Source organism: Erinaceus europaeus, chromosome 14, assembly GCF_950295315.1.
Source record: "Erinaceus europaeus chromosome 14, mEriEur2.1, whole genome shotgun sequence".
NCBI classification, from domain to species: domain Eukaryota; kingdom Metazoa; phylum Chordata; class Mammalia; order Eulipotyphla; family Erinaceidae; genus Erinaceus; species Erinaceus europaeus.
Window position 1 is genome coordinate 54,034,386 of NC_080175.1, and position 18,492 is coordinate 54,052,877.

The window sequence follows — 18,492 nt, forward strand, 5'->3', positions numbered from 1 at the left end:
CTTGTATACTCATAATTTTATAAATTAAAAAATATATATCTTTATAAAACATTTTATTAATTTTATAGAATATATTTAAATGACAATTTTGTAATTACAAAGCATTCAGCGTGTTGTTTAATTTCACAAATCATTAAAAATATCCATAAATCCATGTTTATATGTACAACTGTATTTTCTGTTGACTGTAAAACCAGTAATTTCCCTAATAAAAACATAATTTAAATAATTTTACAAGTAAATTTAATAAGATTGATAGAGAAATAAGTCAAACTACCTATAGACTATAAGATTTGCTTCATGAAAGATCTTTAATTCCTTATTCTTTGCTAGTGGTGACTTTAAATATTTGTTTCACTTATACAAATACTGATATATCAATTTAATGTTTGTTCAAGACTTGGAAAAGAACAATAAGGGGGCAGTCGGTGGCACATTTGGTGACATGTACATATTTCCATGCATAAGGACCTAGGTTTGTTCTTGCTCCCGGCCTGCATAAGGACCTAGGTTTGCTCTTGCTCCCCACCTGCAAGGAGGATGCTTCAAGATGTGTGAAGCAGGTTTGCAGGTGTTTTTCTCTCTTCCTAACTCCTCATCGGCTCTCAATTTCTCTCTGTCCTATCTTGTAAAAATTAGAAGAGGGGGAAAAAATGGCTGACAGGAGCAGTAATTGTAATGCTAGTACCGAGTCCCAGTGATAACTATGGATGGAATAAAAAACAAATAAAAAAAGGAATAGAACATTATCCCTGCAATTAAAGTTTGTGCTTATATGATGTCAGTCTGCTGCTTTCCTTCCAGATAGTAACTGCTGTTTTAAATGTCTATTGAGAAAGAAGAATGTCCAACTAGATGCTCTTACTCTTCTGGTTATTTGCCCTGATTTCTCTTTTATTTGGTTTTCTTTATTATTTTGAACAATGGCCTTTACTTCTGCATTAGCAGAAGTCTCTTCGTTTGTCATTTGGTAAAATCTTCAATTCTCTTTAAGCCTCCTGCAAATAACTATAACTTTAAATTCACTTGACATATTTCTTTCAACAATAGCCAACTACAGTCTGTGCTATGCAGTTTGTTTAATCTATTTGTCAATATAGACTGCTCAGTGATGAATCACTGATTCATTCCTAGTTTATATACTGTCATCATATTCCAATTAGCTGGCTCCAAAATGGCATCTTAATGTATTCTTCTTCAATTCTTGGATATATATTATAAATGTTGGGGCATTTACAATACATGTGGTTACTCATTGGTTTGTGGTCACTGAAATAATTTGAACTGCTGCCTTTTGATAGTTGTACTGTCACATTAGATTTTGTAATTCAAAATAATTGCAACCTGGAATTCAGTTCATTTTTTTAATTGTAAGTTTGAACTTTGTGGAAAGCACTACTATCTTTGTTGTTTGTAACAATAAATGACTTCACAGCAAATTGACAATGGACTCTATGTGTGGTCCTGTCAATAGCTCTTTGTAGGATGATATGAATATTAACATGTAGATGACATAAATAATTATTTTTTAGAAGTTTACTTATCTATTAATTGGAAGATATATAAGAGAGAAGTAGAACATCACTATGTTGCATACAATGGTGGAGATCAAACTCAAGAGGTGGAAATTCCAACGACTTATCTATTGCACCACCTCCTATGCCTCTACAGTTTTATTTTAATTAAAAATTTTATATTTCTATGTTTCATAAATATTTAACCTATAGTACTATACATTAAAGCTAAAAGGAGTTACATGATCAAAAGATATACAAAATATGCATCATTTACATATCTCACCCTGTTTACCTATGACAACAAATTGTCTCCAAATTTTGAGTAACCATCTTAAAATTATTTACAAAATGGAATTTTGGAGTGAGTAAATATCCTAATGGTTATAAAAATGGTTTTATGCCTAAAGTTGTGAATTTACAGATTTAATCCCCAACACCAACATAAATTAGAACTGAGCAGTGGTCTTTGCCTCTCTCTCTCTCTCTCTCTCTCCCTTTTTCTCCCTCTCCCTCTCCATATAATGTTTTCTCTATATCTCATTGAAATAAATAAAAATTAAAAAACACCTGATTCATATATATATGTATATATATATATACATATACATACAAATATATATATATATATATATATATATAGGAAAACTACACTTGGGTTCTAATTTACAACAAATAAAACTATTGTACATAAGATAATGTGAAAAAAGTCAACATATTTCAAGGACTTTGTTGTTTTCCAAGTTTCATACTTACTCTCACTGACTTCAGTCAGTTTTATATTACATATAAGAAAAACATTTTAACTTAAGTCACTCAAATTTATAAAAATATATGTTATAATAGGAATTTTTCTTTGTCAAGAACTCAGTTTTCTAACTTCCTTTAAATCAGATTTGGCAGTTTTAGTTTTAACTGAATTTAGGTAAGCAAAGTTTAAAGAAGATCTATAAGCATGATTACAACCTAAAATTTTGTTAATGAGCTCACCTTCTCATGAGAAAACAACATGTATTACCCTGCTATCTAGGGGTTCAGTATTGGCATAACTGAAGAAGCATACAAGTTAAGTTACCATGTGCAAAGATCTGGACTCCAGCCCCAGGTCTCCACATTCAGGGAGAAAAATTCACAAACAGTGGAACAGAATGCAGGTGTCTTTATTTCTCTCTCCCTCTCGCCTCCATTTCACTCCAGGTTTCTTTCTGTCTCTGTCTCTCTCATATTCAAAGTAAAATAAAAATGCATAACCAAAAAGTAAAAAATAAAAAGACAAAGAAAGAAAGCATTATCTACTGTCAGTCAATCTCCTCTTTTCATTGCAGTTAGCTTGCAAACTTAAAAGCATTGCAAGTGGATTCAAGTAGTGCTTCACCTGTTTGAGTGCATACATTGTTACCATGCTCAAGGACCAGGTTCAAGCCCATAGTACCCACCTACAGGGAGAAATTTTATGAACATGAAGGAGTGCTGCATGTCTCTCTCTCTCTCTCTCTCTCTCTCACTCTTTCTCTCTCCCTTTCCTTTCTCTCTCCCTCCCTTCCTTCCTCTCTCTCTATCCTACAAAATAAATAAAATTTAAAAAGTAAATAAAAGTCAAATAAATACAAAACAAAGGAAGGAAGGAAAGAAGAAAGGAAGGAAGAATAGAAGAGAAAAAAGGAGTAAAAATGTATTACTTGTTTAGTCAAGAAAAAATTAACTGTACTAACACTGGACATATTAAGTCTAAGTTTTCTTTTACAGTTTTAGAATATGGTCATTTTTCAAGAACCTGAAACATTATTTGTTAAGATTTTTTTCAGTAACAATGAAATATATAAAATCTGTGGTTCCACTAAGTGTCTATGGTCCTTTCCACTTTTTTCTTTCTATCAGTCAGACTCAGTGCTTGTGCAAACATATCACTACAAAATGCTATTTTTTCCTCTGTGTGTGTGTGTGTTATTGTTGTTGTTGGTTTTGATACCTAGAAAGAAAGGATAAAATAAAAATGGAGAAGGAAGAATTATAGGTTCTGAAACTTCTTACTGCTGGTGGGAACCAGGGTCTTCAACCATGTTCATTGATCATGGTAATATGTGTACTTATCTTGCTTCAAATTTTCAAAATTTAAAAATTTTCAAATTTTACCATAAACTCTGTTAATTAACTGAAATAACACTTAGAGTTGAAACCAGAATTTTCTACAAAAGAATAGAATTAAAATTTCTGTATATGTCTCATTATTTTTTTCCTAAACAAGATTGAGATAAACTATAAGGCATGCAATTTCTAAAAAATTGGCAGTTTCCTATGTCTGTTGAGACAGTGAATGACATTCTTTAATTGGTGATATGGTGAATTGTTGCAACGTAATTGAGAATGTTGTATTCTATTTCTAGAAATGAGATCCAGCTGTTTTTCTTTTCTTTTAATTTTTTAGTGACTTAATATCAACTTACAAAATTATGTGATAACGAAGTATGATTCCATAGCACTCCCAGTACCAAAGTTTTGTATCCCCATACCCTACTTGAGAAGCTATAGTAGTTCTCCCAAAGTCATAGATATGGGTTGACTATTAATTTTATAACTGTAATATTCATATTTATATTTATCTACTTTTTTCCCATAGCCCTGTCTTCTCTTCCTTTCTAATTGACAGCTACACCTCTTACTGCTTCAAAATGTCCTTCCTTTTTTCTTCTTCTCTCTCCAGGTCCTATTGGAGTTGGAGTTAAGAGAACTCTGGTCATCTTCCCCTAACATTTCTTCCCTCTAGGAGTATAAACCAAATGGAGTACAGAAAGTAGGAGTTATCACTTTCTGTAATTGTAATAGGACATGGACAGTGGCAGGTCAACACAAACCCACAGCTTGTTTCTCTTTTCCTAGTTGATAAGGCTCAAGATCCAGCTATTCTTAAAAATGTTAGTAATGTTAGAGGACTAAGCCCATAAAGATCCCTCTCACCACTGTCACTGATCATTTCTATCAGGGACAATGTAATGTACTCCTTTTTGGGTCCTTATAGGACCTTGCTCACAATGTGGATCAACAGTGGTAGAGGATGTTCCATCATCTGAAGGGAGGTTGGACAATATACTCTACTTACCACCAGAGGAAGGTGGGTCCTGATTATCCTGGAATGTTCCTGTCATGCTCACAGAAAGTGATCTCAGACCTACAGGGATATAGAGGTTATATAGGCTCTTGTGCTGAATAAGCGCCAGGATCAAATCAATGGGGTTTATAGTTAACAATATTTATATACTTTCCCATATTTGGGAGCTACTTTCTTCCTTGATCCAGATTTCTAGTCCTTTTTCCAACTATGACATCATCTACCCATAATAATCTGAGTCCATCTGCATATTAGACGACGGGCTCAGGCAAAAATTAGTAAAGTCATGGGCCTCAGGAATACATGTAAAACAGATCTACTAGCTTTTTCCAAAAAGGAGACCTGAAATCTTCATCTGCAGTATTCTTGCCTTTAGGTTCATGATTAGTCAATAATTTGTTCTGCTTTATGTCTTAACTTATTTTCAGCCACCAGGCTCCAGATGATACCATGATGCAAACCTGACTTCCCCAGGTGGAGAACCCACCATGTGTCCTGGAGTCCTGCCTCCCCTAATCCCTGCCCCACTAGGGAAAGAGAGAGAGAGACTGGGAATGTGCATTGTCCTGCCAATGCCCATGCCTAGTGGGGAAGCAGTTACAGAAGTCAGACCTTCCATCTTTAGCACCCCACAATGATCCTGGGTCCATACTCTGAGGGACAAAAAAAATAGGGAAGCAATCAAAGAAATGATTGGATATGGAGTTCTGGGAGTTGGAACTGTGTGAAAACATACCCATCTTATCCTACAGTCTTGCCAGTATTTCCATTTTATAAATAAAAATTTAAAAAATGTTAGTGATGTTTGTGATTATTTTATTCATTTGCTCCCATAATATAAACTCTTTACACAACGATTAGAAAGAACAATTTTGGGGTGTTTTTTATCTTAAATTTATAAACTAGTCTACACCTAAACAATGAATAAAGAACAGCAGTGTGCTAAAAATGTTAATTTACTATAACTGCTGAAATTTTATATTGTGCATTTTTTAAAACATATAATTTATTCATGAATAATATAAACTCATTTCCACTGAAATGGCAGTCATTGGTATAAATGTAGATCTGTGCATATGTACTCATTTCTACTTGCTCTATCTTTTCAATAGTGGTCCTTTGTTGATTGTCATACTAAGAACAGTACTATGTGTTCTTACAATCATTATTTCTTATCACTTGTCACTTTAAACATTTCACCTATTATGTTAAGTTCTACCAACTTTTTTTGGGGGGATTAATGTTTTACAGTTGACAGTAAATACAATAGTTTGTACATGCATAACCAACATTTTAAAATTAATTATTTAATATTAATTTAGAAAATTTACCTCAAGTATTGACATAATATTGAAACAAATATTAATTTCCGAAACTCTGAATTATTTAAGTACCTTACTTAGACACAAGTCAATCCAGGCAAGTGGGAATAGCGGATTGAAAAATACAGAGAGAGGCACTTCATAACATACCATATACAATGGTTAAACCAAGAAGAAACATTGGAGAAATGAACCAGGAAAAAAGCCCAGATAAAACTCCCCAAAAGGTAGAAACACAGAAGAATGAGGATAACATACAAACACTAACTGTAGCATTAGTCACAGGATTTAGGGAAGCTGTTGAAAGTAATATCATCAGAAATGGGGAAATAGCAAACAAGACTCCTAAGTTATCTGGAGGTAATTAGAGAGTTGAAAGTTGAAATAGCTGAGCTAAGAGTACAACTAGCTGAACAAACTAATACAGTATCAGAACATGGTAACAAAATAATTGAGCTACAGAAAACAAAGAAGGGAGAGAGAACAGAATAAGTGAAACAGAAAACAGAACTAGCAAGATCGAAGATGAATTAGAGAATGCTAAGGAAGAATTAAGAGATCTCAAAGACAGATTAAGAAATACTAAAAACAATGACAGAGACATATGGGATAACTTCAAAAAAGTAATATACACATTATTGGCTTATCAGAGGAAGAAAGAGAGGGAAGGGGAAGAAATAATTCAACAAAACATAATAGCTGAGAACTTCCCTATTTTAGACAATATGAAAGACATAAAGGTACCAGAAGGTCAGAGTGACCCAAACAAAATTAACCCAGATTTAAAGACACCAGGACACATCATATTTAGAATGAAAAGGAATAAGGTATCCTGAACGTTGCGAGAGAAAAACAAAGAATCACTTACAGAGGAAAACACATAGATTAGCAGCAGATTTCTCCACACAACACTAATGGCTGGAAGAGAATGCCAAGATATATAGAGAGCACTCATTAAGAAAGGATTTCAGCCAAGGCTACTGTATCCTGCTAGGCTGTCCTTAGGACTAAATGGAGGCATAAAAACCTTCTCAGATGGGAGTCGGGCTGTAGTGCAGTGGGCTAAGCGCAGGTGGCACAAAGCACAAAGACCGGCATAAGGATCCCGGTTCAAACCCCGGTTCCCCACCTGCAGGAGAGTCGCTTCACAGGCGGTGAAGCAGGTCTGCAGGTGTCTATCTTTCTCTCCTCCTCTCTGTCTTCCCCTCCCTCTCTCCATTTCTCTCTGTCCTATCCAACAACAACAACAATAATAACTACAACAATAAAACAACAAGGGCAACAAAAGGGAATAAATAAATAAAATAAATATTAAAAAAAAATTTAAAAAAACCTCCTCAGACAATCAACAGCTGAAGAAATAAACTATCACCAAGCCTGTTCTGCAAGAAGTTCTGAAAGCTCTCACATAAACAATCACATTACAATAAACATGCCATATATCAAAACACTCTAAAATTTTAAAGTAATGACATTAAAATAACTTAAATCTATAATGTCAATAATGACATTAAAATAACTTAAATATATAATATCAATAATGCCATTAATTAACTTAAATCTATAACATCAATAATGCCATTAAAATAACTTAAATCTATAATAAATATCAATAAATGTCAATGGAGAAAAAAGAGAAAATTATGAGATAACAGGGCTATAATCCCACACTGTTCCCACCACCAGAGTCTCTATCCCAGTATTTTCATTGGAAACTACAGTAGTCCTCCCACAGTCACAGATACAGTTTGACTATTATTTATTTTTTAAATATTTTATTTAATTATCAATGAGAGGATAGGAAGAGAAGAGAAAGAACCAGACATCACTCTGGTACATGAGCTGCCAGGGATCGAACTCAGGACCTCATACATGAGAGTCCAATGTTTTATCCACTGCACTACCTCCCAGACCACCAGTTTGACTATTATTTCTATAATTATGTATATTTATATATAATTGCCTATTTTTCTCTGACCCTGCCTTCAATTCCTTTATAAGTCACACCTACACCTGTACCTATTACTACTTATGGATGTCCTCCTTTCCCTTTTTATTTTTAAGTGAATAAGACAGAGAGAAATTAAGAGTGGAGACAGAGATGAAGAGAGAAAGAAAGACACTTGCAGACCTGCTTCACTACTTGTGAAGCAACCCCTCTGGAGGTGGGGAGCTGGGGGGCCTAGAACCAGGATTCTTGTATAGGTCCTTTGTACTAGGTGCACTACTTGTAACCCAGTGCACTACTGCTTGCCCCTCCCTCCATTAAAATTTCTATCCCTCTGGGAATATGGCCCAAACTTATTTATAGGGTGCATAAAGTGGAAGGTCTGGATTCTGTAATCACTTCTCTACTGGACATGAATGTTGACACACTGATCCATACCTTCAGCCTGTTTCTATATTTCCCTAGTGTAGGGCTCTGGAGAGGTGAGGTTCCAGGACACACTGGTGAGGTTGTCTGCCCAGGGACATCAGGATGATCTTATGGCAGCATCTGCCACTTGGTGGCTGAAGGGTAATTTGCCAACTTTTTAAAGCACTAAATATTACTTTGGCTGATTATTATAATTATGTTTTAATTAATATATTTTTATTTTCTTAAAAAAGAAAAAAATCTATAATTGTATTTATTCCTCAATAAATTTAAATGCTTAATGGGTACAACATCACATGGATTCTGTGTCCAGTGGTCTTAGCAGGAAGGTTGCTATGGAACTTTGTTTAAATTGTATCACTGTTTCCATAGGCCCGAGTTACCTTTCTACAGATTTCTATCATTTTCTTAGGCTTAAGCCAGGAGTCACTGTGTAGTGCTTTGCTCTGTACACACATCTCTTGCTGAGGTAGAATTCAGTTTTTTGTTTGTTTGTCTGTTTGTTTTGTTTTTAGTTTTTCTTCTCCTTCTTCTTGTCCTCCTCTTTCTTATTCTCTTTATTTATTGTATAGAGACAGCAAGAAGTTGAGAGGAAAGGGGGTGATAGAGAAGGAAAGATACAGAAAGACACCTGAAGCCCTGTGTCACCACTAGCAAAGCTCTCAATCTGCAGGTGATGACTAGAGGCTTAAATCTGGGTTCTTGTGCAATGTAACATGTATAGTAATCAAGTGTGCCAACATAGCCCCAGAATTCAGTTTTATCTTGAGCATAAAATTCAAATTTTAGAAGAATGGTGTGTTTCCTCTGCTTCCACAGACCCTACTTATAGGCAGAAAAAAAAAAAACTTTAGATCACAGTGTGCCAGCCATATCTGTGACTTCAGAAGTCCAGTAGACTGGATAGAAATGCAACAGAGCTGTCCTGGTGCTTCTCAGCATCCATATGGCTGAATCCACTTATCATCTGTCCCTAAGGTACAGTGATAAGTGCTCCACTACCACAGGGTAATTTTTCTGCTTTTAATATTTGTTTTTGTGATTGCTAGCAAATGGAGAGAGAGGGAGAGAGAGAGAGAGAGAGAGTCCAGAGCACTGTTCTATTATCATACAGTGGTTTAGAGGACTGGATTTGGAAATTTGGGATCTGCAATATATATATGAATCAGAGCTCTGCTCAGCTCTGGTTTATGATGGTGCAGGGATTGAACCTAGAACTTTGGAGCCTCAGGTGTGAGTCTCTTTGCATAAGTATTATGGTATTTACCCCTGCCCAAGACTTTTGGGATCTTAAGTATGCAAGTCTTGTGATTCAGCATTTTGAGATCTTGCTGAATCATAGTGTGTAAACTAGTTTAAAATGAACTATTATAATGAAATTCTATTATGGTTAAATACATCAGTTGTATAGCAATTCAAAATCCATTACTAATATAACAGTGTTCTGTAGGTTAGGTAAATGTATTTCCCTTTCAGAATGTTTAGAAAATCTAAAATTTAATTATACAAATTACCCAAGGCAAATATTTTAAGTTATGTTCATTTCATAAAGTGAAAAATAACAAGATTTAAGTATAACCAAATGATTGTTCAACAGTTAAGTTTCTTAAATCTAATAAATAATTTAATTCAGATAATTTATAGTATCTTACTCTATTAAACACTTTTAGACATCAAAGAGTTTAAAATCACTACTTCATAATTTTCTGTTTGCTTGAAAATAAAATTAAAATGACATTACACACTGGATGCAATTATACTACAGAAAAATTTAGATAGCCAATATGAATGTATGTAATTATCTAAAAATGCAATATAACAACAAAGATATACAACAAAAAACAACACAGAACAGGAACTCTGAAAATCTTAAAACCTATTGCATGTGATTTTTCTTTTTAATTATTTTTATATAGTTCAATGTATATAAATTTTTAATTTTATTATTATCATTTTCTTTTTTAAGGGGAATGATAGTTTTTAGTTTGGTTATTAACACCAGGGTACAATTCCTCTTCCTTTTTACAGGCTTCTGAAAAAATGGAACCACCCCCATCTTAGGTTATTTTCTTCCATCATACACCAGAACCTCAATATCATCTCCACCCTTTTCCTGCTCATTCCCTTCCCTACCCTTGGATAGGATACCTACTCTAAGTTTTACCCTGTGCTCTCCCTTTCTATCCTGAGTTCCACCTATGCATGAAATCATCTGATATCCATCCTTCTCTTTTGGCTTTTCTCACTGAACATGATTACTTCAACATACATCCAAGATTAGGCAAAGGAGATGACTTCATAATTAAAAAAATATATTTATTCTCTTTTGTTGCCCTTGTTTTATTGTTGTAGTTATTATTGTTGTTGTTATTGATGTCATTGTTGTTGGATAGGACAGAGAGAAGTGGAGAGAAGAGGGGAAGACAGGGGAGAGAAAGACAGACACCTGCAGACCTGTTTCACCTCCTGTGAAACGATTCCCCTGCAGTTGGAGAGCCGGGGGGCTCGAACCGGGAGCCTTACTCCGGTCCTTGCTTTGCACCACAACCTGTCTGCTACCGCCCGACTCCCTGACTTCACCATTTTTAAGTGCTGAGTATAATTCTTTTGTGCATATGCACTACAATCTCCTTAGATACATATCTTTGTTTAGGTGTTTGGATTACCTCCAAATTTTTCTTCATTGAATTCTGGAATGACTATCTGTCTTGATACTAATGTCCAAATATATATATATCATAGTTCCTTACCTTACCAACTTATCTGTTTTTGAACACTTCTGTTTTTTTTCATGTCCTGCCTATTACATGTAGCATTTTAAAATGAAAACTCATAAAAGACGTAAAAGGAAATATTGACTGATTACTATATGACAATGACTTCAGTGATACCTTCAGTCCACTAGCAAGGGAAACAAAAGCAAAAAGAAACAGAAGGGTTTACAACAAGCTGAAACTTCTGCACAGCAGAATAAGCTATCACCAAAACAGAAAGACCTCCTACAGAATGGAAGAAGAAATTCATACATTGCCTATCACAAAAAGAGCTTGTAACCTTTAAAGAAATTTAAAAAAACCCATAAAAATATGAGAGATCTGAAAGAATTCTACATAAAAAGAGGTGACTATAGATATATGAGAAAACATTCAAAATGACTGATCATCATAGAAATAAAAAACCAGGATGACAATGAGATATCACTTTTTTATCCTATATAGTGGGAATACAAATTAGCCCAACTACTGTGGAAAACAGTCTGAAAATGTCTCAAATTAAAACTTTTATGCCTTCTAATAATTCTGAAATGATATAATTTCACTTATGAGTTACCTGTGCAGAATGGGACACCGATTTATATATATCAAATCCTGTCCCATATGATGTAGCTAAATATGTTTGATAGCAGAAGTTCTGAAGGTAGAACAGGATATATAGATACAGGATTACTATGTGTACAGGATTACTAACTAGTTCAATCTCTAGTATTACATATGTCTCTCTAGCAAGGGAAACAAAAGCAAAAAGAAACAGAAGGGTTTACAACAAGCTGAAACACTTCTGCACAGCAGAATAAGCTATCACCAAAACAGAAAGACCTCCTACAGAATGGGAGAAGAAATTCATACATTTCCCATCACAGAAAGAGCTTATAACCTTTAAAGAAATAAAAAAACACAACCCCATCAAAATCTCACTCCTTTCCAGATGGGAGTCTTTTATGTTGTAGATCTCTTCTGGTTGTCATCAAAAGTAAGCCTTTTTTGAGGAAGTAAAGCTGACAGAGAGCACTTATGGAGCCTATCTTGGTGTTTCCACCAACTGAGTGCTGAAGCTTTGCAATGTACCAGGCATGGTCTGTTTCTATGCGATTCATGATTGTGGTGGCCTTGCTGTGAATTTTGCACAAGAGAAAGACAGGTCCTCTGGTGCCTTGACAACATTTAATAAATTACATATTTAAGGTAATTTATCTTTATTTATTTGATAGAGATAGTCAGACTTTGAGAGGGAGGGGGAAACAGAAAGGGGGAAAGACAGAGAGACACCTGCAGCACTGCTTCACCACTTGCAAAGCTCTCTTCCTACAGATGGGGATTGCAGGCTTAGACCTGGAGGGAATCTCATTAACTAAAATTAAGAATAAGGAAAAGAACACATACTGGCTGATCTCTCTCAAAGGTGGGATTTAAGACAGAAAATAAGGAAAATACATAGAGAATAATCAATAAATACTTTCTTTTTTTCTTTTTTTAATTTTGTATTATCTTTATTTATTTATTGGATAGAGACTTGAGATCGAGAAGGAGAGGGAGACAGGGAGGGAGAGAGACAGAGCCACACTGGCATTCCTGCTTCACCACTTGTGAAGCTTTTCCCTGCAGGTGGGGACCAGGGACTTGATCCTGAGTCCTTGTGCACTGTAACATGTGCGCTCAGCCAGGTGTGTCACCTCCCAGCCCCCAATAAATACCTTCATTTCAGCAGTAATAAGGAATAAAAATGGGGAGCTGTGATGAGGTATCAGTGGTTTGGGCACTGTTGGTTGGAAGAAATGAAATTTATTATTATTATTATTTCTTTTTGGTGGATTAGTATTTCACAGTTGAGAATAAATATAATAGTTTGTACACGCATAACATTTCTCATTTTTGCATACAACAACATACCACCAGGTCCCCTGCTATCCTTTTCCAGGACCTGAACTCCCCACTGCCACCACCCTTCCACACACACTCCAGAATCATTTACTTTGGTACAATACATCAATTCTGGTCTAAGTTGTGCTTAGTCTTTTCTCTTCTGATCTTGTTTTTCAACTTCTTCCTGTGAATGAGATCATCCCATGTTAAGGAAGAGATGAACGTCTGCTGGAGGGTGTAGGACACTGGTATGTATCTTGGGGAGACATGAGACTGTACTCCATGTATATACAGCATTTTTTTTGCCTCCAGGATTATTGCTGGGGCTCAGTGCAGGCACTATGAATCTACTTTATAGGTTAGAACAGAAAGAAGTTGAAAGAGGATGAAGAGATAGAGAGGGAAAGAGAATGAGAGATACCTGCAGACCTGTTTCACCACTTTTGAAGTGAACCCCCTGCAGGTGAAAACATTTATTTTTATTTAATTAATTAATTTATTTTCCCTTTTGTTGCTCTTGTTGATTCTTATTGTTGTAGTTATTACTGTTGTTGTTGTTAGATAAGACAGAGAGAAATGAAGAAAGGAGGGAAAAACAGAGAGGGGGTGAGAAAGACTCCTGCAGACCTGCTTCACCGCCTGTGAAGAGGCATCCCTGCATGCAGGTGGGGAGCCTGGGATCCAACCAGGATCATTATGCAGGTCCTTGCACTTAACCCAATGCACTACCGCCCAATTGCCTTGGTGAAAATATTTTTGTTAAAGTAGCATTTCCTTAATAAAAAAAAAAAGTGCAGTGGAAAAATATTTCAGATTTTCTTTTAGACATAAGATAGGGCTAATCCCCATTTAATCATAAATGGATGGTTTGGTGATTACACTATCTTTAGGAATTTCCCATCTATTCCCATTTTTGGAGAGTTTTGAGCATGAATGGGTGTTGGATTTTGTCAAAGGCTTTCTCTGCATCTATTGAGATAATGATGTGGTTTTTGGCTTTGTCTTTATTGATGTGGTGAATCACATTGATTGACTTATGGATGTTGAACCAGCCTTGCATTCCTGGGATGAATCCCACTTGGTCGTGATGAACAATCTTTTTGATATGTTGCTGTATCCGGTTGGCCAAGATCTTGTTTAATATTTTGGCATCTATGTTCATCAGAGATATTGGTCTGTAGTTTTCCTTTTTTGTTCTGTCCCTATCAGCTTTTGTTATCAGGGTGATGTTGGCTTCATAGAAGGTGGAAGGGAGTATTCCTGTTTCTTCAATCTTATGGAAAAGCTTAAGAAGTATGGGTACTAACTGTTTCCTGAAAGTTTTGTGGAATTCATTTGTGAAGCTATCTGGTCCAGGACTTTTGTTGATGGGGAGGCTATTAATAATGGTTTCAATTTCTTTCTCTGTGATTGGTGCATTTAGATTTTGTAGTTCTTCTTGGTTCAGTTTTGGAAGGGCATATGCTTCTAGGAATTGTTCCGATTCTTCCTGATTCTCTAACTTGGTGGTGTATAGTTCTTTATACAAGTTTCACAGGATACTCTGGATTTCTGTGGTTTCAGTTGTGATATCTCCTCCATCGTTTACAATTCTATTAACTTGAGTCTTCTCTCATTTTTGTTTGGTGAGTCTGGCTAGGGATTTATCAATTTTGTTTCATCTTTCAAAGAACCAACATTGGCTTCATTGATCTTTTGTATGGTTCTTTTATTTTCAATGTTGGTTATTTCTGCTGTAATTTTAGTGATTTCTGTCCTTCTGGTTGCTTTAGGGTTCCTTTGTTCCTCTTCCTCTAAGTCCTTGAGGTGTGTAGTAAGGTCGTTCATTTGAGCTTCTTCTTGGTGTTTAATATGTGATTGTATGGCTATAAGTTTCCCTCTCAGTACTGCTTTAGCTGTGTCCCAAATATTTTGATAGGTTGTGTCTTCATTTTCATTTGTTTCTAGGAACATTTGAATTTCCTGCTTGGGTGAATCTCTGACCCAGTGGTTCTTAAGGAGTATGTTGTTTAGTTTCCAAATTTTGTGACTTTTAATAATTGTCTGTGTGTTCTTAAATGTTAGTTTTACTCCACTGTGGTCTAAGAAGATACTTGTGATGATTTCAATGTTCTTGAATTTACTGATGTTGTCTTTGTGGCCTAACATCTAGTCTATCCTTGAGTTTGTGTTATGTGGATTTGAAAAGAAGGTGTATTCCAGTTTCTTGGGGTGAAGGCCTCTGAAAATGTTCAAGAGGTCTAGTCTGTCAATCTCTTCATTCAATTCTCTTGTATCTTTCGCGGTTCTCTACTTTGTTGATCTGTCTAAGCGTGAGAGTGGGGTATTGAAGTCTCCCACTATTATTGTATTACTATTGATGTATTTTTGAAATTCTTTCAGTAAGTGTTTGACGTATTTAGATGGTCCCTCATTGGGTGTATAGATGTTAATAATTGTTAAGTCTTATTGGCTGATTGATCTTCTAATCATTATGTAGTGTCCTTGCCTATCTTTTATTACTTTATTTAACTTAAAATCTATCGTGTCTGAGATGACAATGGCTGTTCCTGCCCTTTTTTGTGGTCCGTTAGCCTGTATGATAGTTTTCCATCCTTTCACTTTAAGTCTGTGTTTATCTTGTTGTGACAGATGGGATTCTTGCAAGCAGCATATGATTGGGTTATGTTTTCTGATCCTTCCCCCCACTCTGTGCCTTTTGATGGGTGAGTTTAAGCCATTGACATGTATTGATATAATGGATTTAATGTATTGTAGTGTCATTGTTCAAAATAAATTTCTGTTTTCTGTTATATTGCCAGTTTTTTGTGATGTTCTTGTTTATAAGAGGTCTTTTAGAACCTCTTTCAGGGCCGGTTTGGTGATGGTTGCCTCCTTTAACTGATGTTTGTCTAAGAAGGTTTTGATCCCTCCATCTAGTTTGAATGAAAGTCTAGCAGGATATATTATCCTTGGTTGAAACCCTTTTTCATTCAGGCTTCTATAGATATCTTGCCATTCTCTTCTAGCTTTTAGAGTTTGAGTGGAGAAGACCGTAGATAATCTTATGGGTTTTCCCCTGTATGTGACTTTTTGTTTCTCTCTTGCAGCCTTTAGGATCCTTTCTTTATCCTTACTCCTCATTGTGACTATGATATGTCTTGGTGTCTTCAGGTCTGGGTTGATTCTGTTTGGAACTCTGGGCCTCTTGAATTTTGATGTCCTTTCTGTTATTCAGGTCTGAGAAGTTTTCTTCTATTATTTCCTCTAGAATGTTTGCTTCCCCTTCCTCTCTTTCTTCCTCTGGCAGGCCAATTATGCGAATGTTGCTTCTTTTGAGATCATCCCATATGTCTCTGTTGTTGTTATCAGTGTCTCTCAATCTCTTTTTAAGCTCTTTTACCTCTTTCTTCATTTTCTCTAACTCATCTTCTGTCTGACTAATTCTGTTTTTTGCTTCTGTTAGTCTGCTTTCCCTTGCCTCAGCTTCTTTCTTCATTACAGCTATTTCAGCTTTCAGTTCTCTAATTGCCTCAAGATAATCAGTATTTTCCTTGGAGGTCTCAACTGTTGTTTCCCTAATACTGCCATTCCTTTGCTCCAATGTTGTTTTCATTTCTGTGATTAATAAGTTTATTATTGCTTGCATACTTTTCTTATCTATGGTTACTTCTGGCTGATTTGTAGTTTCTTCTTGGCTCTTGTCTTCATTCATTGGAGTAGCAGTTTAATTTGCTTTTGATCTACCCATTTTTTTATTTATGTGTTTCTTTTTTTATGCTCTGTTGTTCCTTAGTTGTTGTATCTTTAGTACAAGCAACTCTGTACTAAATATCTTTGTGACAATTGCACTCACCAACCTCAGGAATTTAAATAGCAACTGAAGCAAGTATTAAAGCAGTTTAGTCCCTACCAGTTAGTCAAACAATGACTCCAGTCCCTGAAAAAATAGTAAGCAAATCCCAGTGAAGAAGAAAGAGAAAAGAAAGATGGGATAGCAAGAATAGCAGTTACACAAATATACTATCCACTGTATATTCTAGGGATAACAAGAGGAGAAAGGGAAGAAGAGCAAAGATACACACATAGAGAGTCCACTCTGAGTCAGATTTCTTCCCAAAATAATTTCTAAATTCAGAAAGGCAAAGAAGAAGGAAGGAAGAAATGTATGACAAGATTTAAAAAAGAAAAAAAAAAAAAGAAACAACAGAGAGAAAAGAGAAAAGATAAGAAAAAGAGCTGTAATTAAAGAGCAGAGAAAGGAAAAAATTTTTTGATTACTTTATTTTTGATTTAATTTAATTTAATTATTTTTTTCCTCTTCCAGAGTTATTGCTGGGCTCGGTGCCTGCACCATGAATCCACCGCACCTGGAGGCCATTTTTTTCCCCTTTTGTTGCCCTTGTTGTAGCTTCGTTGTGGTTATTATTATTGCCCTTGTTGATGCAATTCATTGTTGGATAGGACAGAGAGAAATGGAGAGAGGAGGGGAAGACAGAGAAGGGGAGAGAAAGATAGACACCTGCAGACCTGTTTCACCGCCTGTGAAGCGACTCCCGTGCAGGTGGGGAGCTGGGGGCTCGAACAGGGATCCTTACGCCGGTCCCTGCGCTTTGTGCCACATGCGCTTAACCCACTGCACCACAGCCTGACCCCCTTAATTTAATTTTTTAATTAGCTAGGAGGAGGACGAAGGGCAGAATCTGTAGAGGAGGTAGGAGTAACAAGACAAGTTCCTCCCACAGTAGATAAGATGCCCACTAACCTAGCAATGAAAGATACCCTAAGACTTAATTCTGATGAACCTAAAGGAGGGGGGGGAAGATATATGCCTTTATATAATATTAATAATAAAATAGAGCAGGGTAAAAAAAAAACCTGTCCCAGATTACCTCAAACCTTGTGAGCAGAGGCAGCTGATTGTTAAGAAAGAAAGAAAAAAAAAACAAAGAAAAAAAAAACCTCAGGACTAGACAAGGATAGCTGGAATAGATAGTTATGCAAATCTACTATCCACTGTATATTCGAGGGGTACCTAAAGGAGGAAGGGTAGTTGAGCAGAGATACTCGCATTGAGAGTCCTCTCCGAGTCAGAATTCTTCCCCAAAATAATTCCCAAACCTGTATCAGTGAATTCAGTGAAAGCACACTGTTTGGTGGTGTGGGGGATGGGGCCTGTGGCTTTGGAAGCCATAGGATTAAGGAAGAAAGGATGACAAGAATGAGAAAGAGGATAAAAAGAGAGAGAAAAAAGAAAAAGATAAGAAAAAGAATAGTAATAAAAGAGCGGTGAAAGAAAGAATTTTTAATTTATTTATTTTTTATTATTTAATTATCTATGCGGGGGTGGGGGTGGGGGGGTTGACTACTTAGAATGAAAAAAGGCCAGAGGTTTCAGAAGGGAATAAACTTAGAATGAATGATACTCCCTGGTGGGACAGGAATCTTGGTAAAGAAAGAAGCTCAGCAGGGGAGCCTGCTAGGATCTGGTCCCCAGGGACTGATTATGGGGGGGAGGTGCACTTTGTGAATAATAATTTAAAAGAAAAAAATT

At 35.8% G+C, this 18,492-nt stretch overlaps 1 pseudogene; it reads right to left on the bottom strand.

Annotated features, from left to right (window-relative positions):
* Nucleotides 1-8,588: 8,588 nt before the first annotated feature.
* Nucleotides 8,589-9,192, bottom strand: LOC132532664 (large ribosomal subunit protein eL33-like; annotated as a pseudogene).
* Between the last annotated feature and the right edge of the window lie 9,300 nt (nucleotides 9,193-18,492).